Source organism: Miscanthus floridulus, chromosome 1, assembly GCF_019320115.1.
Source record: "Miscanthus floridulus cultivar M001 chromosome 1, ASM1932011v1, whole genome shotgun sequence".
NCBI lineage: Eukaryota > Viridiplantae > Streptophyta > Magnoliopsida > Poales > Poaceae > Miscanthus > Miscanthus floridulus.
The window spans coordinates 162,648,878-162,661,213 of NC_089580.1; positions in this window are offsets into that span (position 1 = coordinate 162,648,878).

The following is a 12,336-nucleotide window of genomic DNA, read 5'->3' on the forward strand; positions in this document are numbered from 1 at the left end:
AACTAGCTCATTATTGCATGAGACATGACATGGAGTCATGTGACTAAGGTGAAGAAGATCAAGACAAGACTTGACTTGATGGACTGGTTGCAAGTGTGAATGGCAAGTTGGAGGCTTTGGAGCGATGGACCGCGTGGCGGTGAAGCTTGAGCAAGACTTGGTGCTGATGGACGAAGGCAACGGTGAAAAGCAAGTGAGGTCAAGATTGATGAACCAACAAGGTCACGTGATGATATGAAGTGGATCATATCGTTCGTGATATGGTTGGTGCATGTGTTGCATCAACATTAGAGGAGATGGAATGGAATGTGCAATGCAAAGGTATAACCTATAGGGCATTTTATTTCACCGGTCATAGGTGTGTAGAGAAGTTTATGACTAGGTTTAGGATAGATGGCCGTACTATCAAGGGAGGGACTTGTTTGTATATCGGTCATCTAGTGCCACTCGAGTGATCTAACTTTGCATCATTGCTATGATCGAGTGGCGTGGCAAGTTGAGTGACTAATCCTTTAGGAAATGATTGTGAAAATGCTAACACACTTGCATATGGTGGTGAACAATTGGTGGTGTTAGCACATTTGCAAAGGTAGTGAAAATGGAGAAGAGATAGCACATAAAATGATGATTTTAATGGTGCAAACTCTCAACAAGCGATTCCCATTTCTCAACAAGAAATTCTTGTTGAGGAATAGTGAGTGGGGACAAGCTTGCATGTGTGTCAGCGAGGTGTCAGTGAGGGAGAAATGAGCTCAACTGGCAATTCTCCTCTCTCAGCAAAAAATTCTGGTTGAGGTATAGTGTATGAGAGAGAGGTGCAGAGAGTGACCGGACGTGGGTCAGTTGGTGTGACCGGACTCTATCGCATGAGTCCGGTCAGCTTCGTGACACACTAACGAGTGGGCACAGTTGTGATCGGACGCACCTAGGTACTGTTCATAGTCTAACACTACACGCAGAAGTACGACCGAACACTAGGAGAGTCCGGTCAGGGGTGACCGGACATGTCCGGTTAGTAAAAGTCATCTCTGCAACCTCTTTAGATTCGATCGGACGCTGGCATTTGAGAGTCCAGTAATTTCTAGTGTCGAGTCCTGTTAGTTGCTGACTGTGCGCATGCGTTGGGAGTCATTGGGCGTCAACGACTAAATTCAAATGGCTAGTACACGTGGCGGCGTTGCAACGACCGGACACTGTGACCTGCGCGTCCGGTCGATTATAACAGCGAGTCCGATCATGTCGATAAGTGCCTAGTGAAGGGGTACAATGGCTCTATTTTCTTGGGGGCTATAAAACCAAGCATTGGTCGGCCTTAGGCTAGTTGCTGAGCACCCTTAAGCCTTGGTGGCTTGTGTAGGTGTGCTTGGGAGCCCTCTAACTCACATACGCTTGATAGAGATCATCCGATTGAGTGTGAGTGCGATTCTAGTGCGATTGCATCATGAGGGTGCATCGAGTGGCACTAGATGATCATGTTGCAAGCCGATGGTGCTTGTTACTCTTGGAGGTTGCCACCTCCTAGATGGCGTGGTGGTGGTCTTCGTCGAAGCACGCAAAGAAGATTATGCGGTGCTCCAGAGAAGTGATTGTGAGGGGGATTGTACTCACCCCGTGGAAGCCGCGAAGAGCAACTCTAGTAGACCGAGACACGAAGGGTGACAAGTGGTCCGACCGGGTCAAGTGCTAGAGCTTGTGGTAAGCACTCTACGTGGGAGAGTGTGACTTGCGGGTCACCACTAGCAAGAGGACCGGCGGCAACCTTGGAGCTTGTCTCAACGGGGACTAGCGTGTTAGCAAGCACGTGAATCTCGGGTTAAATCACCGTGTCATCCTTATCTTTCCTGTTGGTTTGCATTCCCCTTTACACAAGCTTGTACTTACATCTCATATATTATGCTTGTGTAGTTGCTCTTATAATTAGTTAGCTTGTGTAGCTTGCTAGTTACCTTCTTGCTTGTGTAGCATAGAAGTAGCTCCCTCGTGTAACTAGTTTAGTTTTGTAGTAAATTAGTTGCCTTGCTTAGTTTGTGTAGCTAAGTAATTTATGCTTTCAAATTTGGCTTGTGTAGCCTTGTTATTGAGCATTGCTAGTGAGCTTATGAGCTTTGTGCTTTTGCTTACTAGAATTGTGTAGGAGCTCCTCCCGTTGCTTGAAGTACTAGTTGCATAGGTTTGTGCGACCTTGCAAGCTAGAATTGTTAGATGAGCTCTAGCTAGCCCGACACCTTTATTGCCTAATTAGGATCTTTGTAAGGTGCTTGATAACTTAGATAGAGGGGTGTAGTCTTGGCTAGATCAATAGTTTTAATTTCGCACTTATTTCGATTAGAAAGGACTATTCACCCCCCCTCTAGTACGCCATCTCGACCCTTCACCTGTGCGCCATGTGCCAGTGCCCCTCCGCCCTGCACTGCGCCACCATAAGCCCCCGTCCTTGCCTCCATCCCCCTCACTCTCCGCGTCGCCGCAGCTCCTCTCCTCCATCGCCGAGGCTATCGGGGATGACCACACCGTCGACCTCCCGAGGAGTTCCTTGCCCTCGTCTTCGGTCTCCTCGGCTCCGGTGACTACATGTGATGCTCCCTCGTGTGTCGCCGCTGGCTAGCCATAGAGGCCACCTCCCACCTCCGCCTCATGCTCGATGCTAGGGCACCGTTGCTCGTTGACTCCATCCTCCCTCGCCTCCTCACACGCTTCCCCACCGTCTCTAAGCTCACGCTAAAGTGTGACCGCCGCGCCGAGAGCGTCGACGATCTAGCCCTCGCACAAGTTGCTAACCGCCTCTGCCCAGGCCTTTAGTGCCTCAAACTCCACTCCCTGCGTGCGGTCACTGACGATGGGATCACCGTGCTCGCCGCCGTGGCCATTAACCTCTGCAAGCTCTCCTTCGGCTCTTGTGCCTCCGGAGTCAAGGGAATCGAGGCTGTCCTCCGCTCCTGCCTCCACCTCGAGAAGCTGTAGGTTAGCGACCATATCCACCTTTTGCTGCCTTTTGCACCTGCTGCCGCGCCGCTACCAAATCCGGCGATGTGCTACAAAATTAGAGGAGCATATGTGTGCAATTGAAGATTCAGTAGAAACACACATTGGTGTTTCCCCAAATTTGAGAACCGATCAATAAACATCGATTGAGTTGCATGTAGAATTGAATAGATTTGTTGTTTTGTTCTAATACTGCTGGATGGTCTCATATATGATTCTATAAACCTAAGTACTGGTTGTGATTACTTATGATTTAGTTCTCAATCCATTTGCTGCTAGAATTTTTGGTTGGACTTGTTTGCGTTGCTAGCTTATTTATTAGTGATTCTAATTTTTTTATGAAGTACATTTCGTTTCAGATGGCTGATCAGGGAGATAGTGCTTCTGATGCAGCAAATTCCATATCAATGGATGAGTTGGAGTCTTCCAGAATGATGAAAAATGTTTGTCTTGTTTGCCAATTTCTTTCTCAGTTTAGTTTAGTTCAAGTATCGATCAGATATGCTTTGTATCAGTTTTTAGTTAATTAGTTTGCGTAGCTAACTATGTTGTTTTATTTAAGAAAATCATTCTTCTGGAAGTGGTGATCATAGCTCTGCTCATAACACCATAGATGAAGATGGGAGTGACAATGACAGTGGGGACGACACAACTGAATCTTTAGTGAGTGATGTTTTGGTCTGTTAAATCATATGCATGTAACCTGTATATGGAACTTGGTTTATTAAATTATATGCATATAACTTGTGTATTGTAGTTAGTTCAATACAAGTTAGTATGTTCAACTTGCCATTCTAAATTATATGTTTAAGTTTTGTTTGCAAGTTAGTATGTTCAACTTGCCATTCTAACTTATATGTTTAATTTTTTTTGCAAGTTAGTATGTTTAACTTATCATTCTAACTTGTCATTACTATGAGACAATCCGTGTAGTGAGAAAGATGAAAACTTATGATTGGTGTGATGCAATGATGAGTTGTCTGAAATATGCGGCTAGAGGCAATACTTGTGGGAAAGTGACGTCTAGTTTCATTTTCGTCCTATTTGTAAGTATTTCTTTTTAGTCATCACACGTGCTTTTTATTACCTAGTTAAATTGTGCACTGTTTGCTAGTAAATTATTGTTAGAGAATTTTTATTATTTAGTTGATGTCTCCAGAGGTAGAATTGCTGCTATATCTTCCATACATTGTAGAGATTTTGGCATGTTCTTAACTTAATAGTGTAAGTCATATGAATAAGCCAGTAGACTGGATCTTCCATGCACTGTAGAGATTTTAGTTGTTGAATTTGATGTTGAGTAGCTTCTCTCTTTTTTTTGTTAATCAGGTGTTATCGAATGTGAGAAACTTGTGCCAAACTTTCTTCAGAGATCCATTCAAGCAGTATATTTCATCTGTTGAGCTAGTCCTTGTCAGTCAATCGTGTGCATTGGTCAATTCTTTTATGTCTATTCTTCAACAATCCCAATCTGGTGGATCTTCCAAAGAGCATGAAGATGCTGACATTCATTTTGCATATACCTAAGGTTTTGCAAATATGTCAATTGACACTAATAGAACAGTTGGTGGTTGTTGCACCCGGTTTCAAGAACAAAACCAGATACGCACCATATGTGAGCCCAGGAAGTCAAACCTCACATATAGCTACAAATAAGGGTGATATCAAAAGGCAATGCTCAATATATAACGTACTTAGTATAAAGAAAATAAGCTTAGACAACAAACAATGGAAAGACAACTCCGATCTTCGAGTGAAGACTCCAATCCACAGAGACGACTGGTTGATCACACGCCTAACTTCTCCAGACTAGCAATCTGGTACCCATCCGGTATTTTTATCCAAATAATAAAAATAAACAAGTGTAAGTACATGTCGTACTCAACAAATATAACATGGGGTTCATGAGGCTCAAAAGGTTGATACTGGTTAACTGTGATTAGTTTTTAATGAGTCATGATTTTAGCAATAGGGTGGCAATAAGTTTATCCACAAGTCCACATAAACTCATGATCAGGTAAACATGAATAATGAATAGCATAAACAGTAATCATTAGTGAGCATCTTCATCATCAGTATCATCAGTGTTCATCATCTATTCCGTAAGGGTCCAAGGCCGCCCATGACCGTGAGCACGACTGATATACCAGTTTTACACTCTGTAGAGGTTGTACACTTTCACTGTGAGTCGTGATTTACCCTTTCGCCCAAGGTAGCTAATCTCTTGACCCACTTTAAGGAAGGTCAGCAGGGTTCACTATGAAGCCTTTCAAAGGTTCATCTAACAAGTTAGGGCCATTAGATTCACTTGGCAAACAGATATAGGAACCCCCTGTCGAATGGCACAATTCCATCATGGCTATACACATAAAAGTAGAGGCTATCCTATACCCGATTCGTCAAGCCATTCTTATGCCAATAAAGGTAACCACTAATAAGCTAGAAAAGGTCCTCATACTGAGATAAAGCTAGAGCCATGTAGCCCTCATAGTTGTATTGTAAGTCCTAGATGATCACTTACAGATAAGTCTTTAGGGAGAGGAATTTAGAGCACCATAAAAACAGCCCAATGCTCTAGCCCCCTTGTTTTATGTTGCTAAAAAGCATCTTTTAATGTTTATTGCATATACCATTAGTCAAGTTACAAGATCATGGTTATTCATCTTGAGCACTAGCATAATACTACCCAATGCATAATCACCCATGGTGTCAAGGTACAAGATATCAAATATCTAGGATATCTTTATTGGCAACAAGGTAGACACATACAATATGAATTAAGTGATTAAAGGTGAATAGGTAACAAGGATGGTCCCATGCTATACTTGCCTTAAAACTCTGATCTTCTTCTAGTCCAAATCTTCAAAGATCTGCTTCTTGATTCATCACGTATAGCTCACCGACTAGACAAGATCATTAAGCACCACACAAGCATCCGAACAAACATGCATAGCATTCAAACATAACTATATTAGAACAATACATCAATTAGTGAAAAAGAATTTGAAATCAAATCTACGTGTTGCTACGATCACACAGACGCGAAAAGCACGCTAATCGGAACTATGGTGAAAAAGATACACCTACCGATAGATTTGCTTCGAAAAGAAACTATAGGCTTTATTTTAGCTATATAAAACATGTATAAGATACTTCAGAGAAATACCTTAATTGAGTTTAGTCAAATTATACTTGATTTAGAAAAACAAGGTAAAACTAATCATATAATTGACCAAGGTGAAAAACCTAAGTTACTTTTAATTAGAAAAATACAATTGCATAATCATTATTCAAGTTAGGCATTAAACCATAAAATTTCAGAGCTCTTAACATGGAAAACTTTGATACTAATGCATAGATTATGTCATTACAAATCTAACGCAACTTGAACGGGTCAAATCGAAGTTAAAATGGAGAAGATATGGCCTAATGAAGATAGTGGCAATTTTGTAAATAGATGGAACTTGATTTTCAAATTTAAAATAAATAAAAATCGGATTTTAAACCGGCTGAGGACTGCGGGTGTGATAAATAAAAAGAACATGGGCTATTTAGAATAAAAGCAGGGACGGCGGGTTCTATATTAAAAAAAAGCAAGGGACTCTTTAGCAAATCTTCCATGCGAAGGGGTATCGATGGATCTGGGCGGTTGGATTAGATCTGGATGGTGGAGAAAGAAGGAAGGGAGATGGGGATCTGCACAGGGTCAGCACGGTGGCGCCATGGTCGACGATGCTCAGACCTCGCCGGCGTAACTAGTTAAGGCCTATGGGTTACTGCTTCAACTGATGACACGGGAAGATAGAGCAGATTACGACGAACTCGATGGGAGTATTAGTTGAAGCAGGGGATGAACAGATACGGCGACATGCGCTATCTTGCGGCTCGACTTGGTTCGGCGATGGCGCGCGGATGGAGAAGGAGGAAGAGAGGGCAAAAGCAAAGCACCGGGAGCTTCCTTATCGGGATGTGAAGGTCGGGGAGCGGTTTAGAGCGATGATGGGGTATGGTCGTGGCGAAATTGCATGCGGTGGAGGTGTTCTAGGGTTGCGGCGGCGCTTGAGAGCTCGGGGTAGGGCTAGCCGAGGGCGGAGCAGCTTGGGGCGTTATTTATGGGGGCTCAACAGCTTGAGGCGCAAGCCAAGGCGAGGAGATGGAGCGGGGAAGGACACGGACTCGGCAATGTCCGCACTGGTGACGAGAGGAGGAAGAAGGGACAGACAAGGCAGGGCCGGGTTGTCGGCGTGAGAGGGAGCGGAAGAGGAGCGTGCGCGGCGGCTTCTGCTGCTACAGCTGTGGGCTAGGCCATGGCTTGGGCCGAGAGAGAATTAGAGGAAGGGAAGATTGGGCCACGAGAGGGAGATGACCACGGTTGAGCTGCTCGGGCTGAAAGCCAGAGAGGGAGGGAGAGAGAGGAAGAGAGGTTTTCTAAATTTTTTATTTTCAAATACAAATTCTAATCAAATTCAAATTCTTTTGAAATTTTGATCAACCCAAGTATCACAAAAAAAATATGCATCAGCATGAATGCACAAACATGTTGCTACCTTATGATAAATTTTAAATTAAGGAAATTTTTTATTTTTCCTATGTTTTCATGAGCACATAAATTCATAAATAAATCATTTTAATCCTATTTTCAAAAGTACAAATTTTAGGGTGTTATAGTGGTTCTTTCAAAGTGTTCATATTCAATGTCGAGAAGAGTTGATGTTTACAATATTAGCATTGCTTTTGGTATTGTGTCCAATTCAACTAGCCAGTATGGTTCTTTGACTTCTTGTCCAAATTTTGGAAAATTCATATCATTTGTTGAACCTTTAAAAGATTAACATTTCAAAAAATTCATTATTTTTTCAGAAATGACAGTGGAGTATTTGTTCTTCAATTCTTTAAATCTTATTATGGCTAGACTCACCTTTATTTCAAAAAGGTATTACTTTGTGCAAAATTTATTACATATTTTAAGTATTGTAAATTATTTATTATAATCTGAAATTTGGTTGCTTCTCAAGTTCTATTTAAAATTGTGATTATTAGTGTAGGACATATTGCCTACATCTTCAGATTCGTTGATAAGGAGTTTTTAAAATTTTCATGTCATATAGGAGTGCCCCCCAGGATGGACATGCATTGTGGATTAATCTTTAAACTATTAACCAGCCACTTATGTATTTTTGCCTTTAATGTTGGGTAAGCTTTCTCCGGTCTGTGTGAGCACAATGTTTTCAGTATTAATCATTGGAGGATGACCAACTTTACTGAGCAGCCAGAAAGCTGAATAGATAGGCTGTTGATGGGAATGCTCAATCAAACACGAATATTATATGTACATTACTAATCGAGGGAGTGGTTAGAGTATATTACCAATCTAGAGTATTGTTATGTCAAGATCTGATTTAGTGTAGTTTCAGTCTTTTTTTATATGTCATTGTTCATTATTTCTTTGGGTAATATCAATCTAGGTGGAATCTTAGTTTTTATTTATTTTAAAGAACAAGGTTTCTTTCTTAAACCATAGGACTAGTTCATCTGTGCTGCAGAAAGTAGTGAATGTTTTTTATTTTCTTGTATGATTAGAAGTGTTTTTGAGACCATAATTCACTTGTATGATTATGAGTGTTTTGGGGCTGTGTGACTAAAAGTATGTGCTTTTGGTATAGAACCAAGTCTTATATGTGAAGAGCATTTGACATATGAAAAAGCTGAATTTTTTCCTGCTTGTACAGTTCTAGTGAAGAAAACATTGGGTGTATGTAAATAACCTTTTTTTGTCAAAGTTGGTAATACAAAAGTTGTAGAGAAATTATATACCTTTCTTGTCCTAAAATTTCATTATTTTATCCTATCATGTTTGGGAGATATGATTTTTCGAAATTCACTGCCAAGTTTTGACGGTGTGCTATGCAGTTCTGGACTTTTGTCTTTTTCGACCATGTTAACTTCAAAACTAGCACATGTTGATAACTAGGAAGTTGTAATGTTTTTCTTAAGCTTTCCAAATTACTAAAGAACTATATTTTTTGTTGTCTACAACCGTAGATATGAATTTCTGAAGTTTCATGTCAGGTTTTGTAAATTCCAACTGTCCATGGGTAAACGGAGTACTTGTAACAAATCGACCTTGTCTGGCTGTATTTTTGTCCTATTTCTAAATATTTCTTTATAGTGATCACATGTAGCTTTTATTTTCTAGTTAAATTGTGCACTGCTTGCTAGTGAATTGTTTTTAGACAATTTTTACTCGTATTGTGATTTGCATGTCTCTGTTATAACTTTGTTATTATTTTTTCATGCAGATTGCCTACTTTGATTACTTGGGTTCAGAGATGAATATTGTTCCACAAACAATACCTCATATTGATGCTTGGACTGATGATTTTGTTAATAAGTATATGTTACATTACTCATATTTTAAAAAGATGGAGGTAATGTTTATAATACAAATGTTGACTTTCTAGTTTCCTTTTCCTCTCTTTGTGAGTTATTTCTGGATTGTAGTTTAATTATGTGTTGTTCATCTTGTAGATTAAAAGACTGTACTATTTTTGGAACTGTGCTAATATTTCCTTATATTGAACTTGGCTTATTAAATTATATACATGTAACTTATATATTGTAGTTACTATGCGGTAGTTTCTGTAATAAGTTGTAAATTTTTGTTAAACTTTTTATGTCTACCATTGTGCACATAACTTGTAGATATTAACTTTATGTCTAACTTTTTATATCTAACTTTCTGCTCATGTCTAACTTTATGCACATAACTTTTATCTCTAACTTTCTGCACATAAGTTGTAGCTATTAATGTTTGTCTAAATTTTTAGCACATAAGTTATTTGGTTTATTATATTATATTTGTACATAACTTGCAGTTATTAACTTACGTGTTGAACTTTGTTTTACTAAATTATGTGCTTAAGTTTTGTTAGCAACTTATATGTCTAACTTAATGTTTTCAAATGGATACTTAATTAGGCATTGTGATAATGGCTTTTCGATATGTTTTTGTTAAACCTTATATGCATATTTGTCAGGTTCAACTTCAAGATGCCGAACTTGTTCCAACTGCTATTTTTCATCACTTCTCAAAAAGATGCATTGGATACAATCTAGACAATGCCGACCTTGTAAGTTTTGTTAATTAAATTCATTCCATATTATCTTTATGTGTGGCTTTGTGATATACATGTCCTTTTCTGTTTAAAAATGAGGAGAAATGTTATGTTTTATGAATGGATTTTGTCATGTTTATTCCATATTGGAATTCATAAAATTTGTTTGTTTTTGTCTAAAGGTTTTTGTCCCAGCTTGCAAGAATAGATATTAGTATGTTGTGATTGCAAACTTTAGGGAAAAAAGATTTGAAGTCATGTATCCTTTTAAGGACTTCAATATTGTCAAAGAAGATGCTCTTGTAATTGTCAGTAACTTTCGCATAGTGTAAGTGTTCATATTTAGTATCGAGAAGAGTTAATGTTTATAGGATGGGCATTGCTTTTGCTAGTGTGTCCAATTCAAGTAACCAGTACGTTTCTTTTGACTTCTTCACTGATTTTTGCAAAATGAGTATCATTTGTTCAACCTTTAAAAAATTAACATTTCAAACAAAAAAATCATTATTCATTTTTTTTGCAGAAATGATAGTGGAGTATTTGTTCTTGAATTACTTAAATCTTATGACGGACAGACTAACCTTTATTTTAAAGAGGTATTACTTTGTGCTAAATGTATTAAAACTAGTCATTATACTCTGAATTTTTTAAATTGCTCAAGTTATATTTAAAACTGTGATCATTTGATTAGGACATTGCTAAGCAACATGGAAGATTTCATATTTGTACCTATGATTTTTGTGTTTGATGGAATCCTTATCTTTGCTCCTTGTTAAACTTGTCATCAGGGTATAAACCTTTCAAATTCCGCATCAACCAGGTATAACAAGTATAATTTTTCTACTTAACTTATTACATTCATTGCTATTGAAATAGTTTCTTTTTTATGAGTTTTTTTCAATCATTTGTGCTTGTTAATTTGCTCTATACATTTGTTCTATATAGTTATTTTTTTGTGGTGCTATGTTAAATAACAGAGTTATTTGTTTTTTTTTGTTTTCATGAGTGTGTTATTTAACTTAGTTGATTAACTTATGCTACAGAGTTAAGTTTCTAACTTGTGTTTTCATGTGTATGCTATATAACTTTTTTGATTTACTTTATTGTAGAGAGTTATGTACCTAATTTGTGTTTTCATATGTATGGTACCTAATTTATGTGATTAACTTACTGAAAAGAGTTATGTATCTTATACTTGTGTTTTCGTGTCTATGTTATATAGTCATCTTACTTTCCCTACTAACTTATGTTTTTCCTTGTTGTGAACTTTGTTTTTTATTTGTTATTTTAAATATTAAATATTTTGCAGATGTTCCAATTGAAGACACATATATGCTTAATGTCATAGCTACAGAGATGCTGAGACTATCATAGTTGCAGAAGTTATGAATGTTATTATTTATCTGGTGTTTGCAAGTTTGCATCATATTATGGAATTTGTTGTGTTTTATTGGTTATAAAAGTTACTTTTATTTTGCTCCCCCACTCTTTTTTTAACCCTATTCTCATGTTCCCGAATGATTTAGTTTCTGAAAAGAAAAAAATGCTAATGAAACCTAAAGAGAATGTTATTCTCGTAGCTGTTTTAAAAATGTAAATTTTGCGCAAAAAGAAATGTTGTATAACTTAGAACTGTTAAGTTAATCCTGCAAGTTATGCTGCGTAACTCAGTTTTCTAAGTTATGCGTGCGGTTCTTAGAAAAAAAAAAGAAAATATGAAAGTGAAACTAGCGTCGCTCGTGCGGCTGCGCAAGAAAAGAGAGAAAAAAAAACGCGCGCAACATCCGCCTGAAATCTTTGAAATTTGAAAGAGAAAGAGAATAGTATACTATTCTAAAATGGTGTCAGGTAGGAATAAATGCTTTCTTATTAAGGCAACTAGTATGGTCGGAGAATTGATTGCTAGGTTCACTTTGAATGAACGTTCGCCGTTTAGTGGCATCGCATGAATCCATGCCTAGATCCATCGTCCATGTCTCACGAAGTTGTGCCTGAATCCACGCCTAGATCCATCGTCCATGTCTCGCTAAGTTGTGCCGGCTAGCCCACGGGGAGCTCATTCTTGGGGCCAGGAAGCTTGGGCTTGATGATATGGAGCTCAAGTTAGGTAGCGGGGAGTTCGATTGTGGTTATTCCACACTAGCTACGTCAAGTACTAGGTCAGAGACTCACAATTGCTGATCCTCGAGCTTGATCCGGTGTCTCATCGCCGGATTCGACGAATCCGCGGTGGATGTTC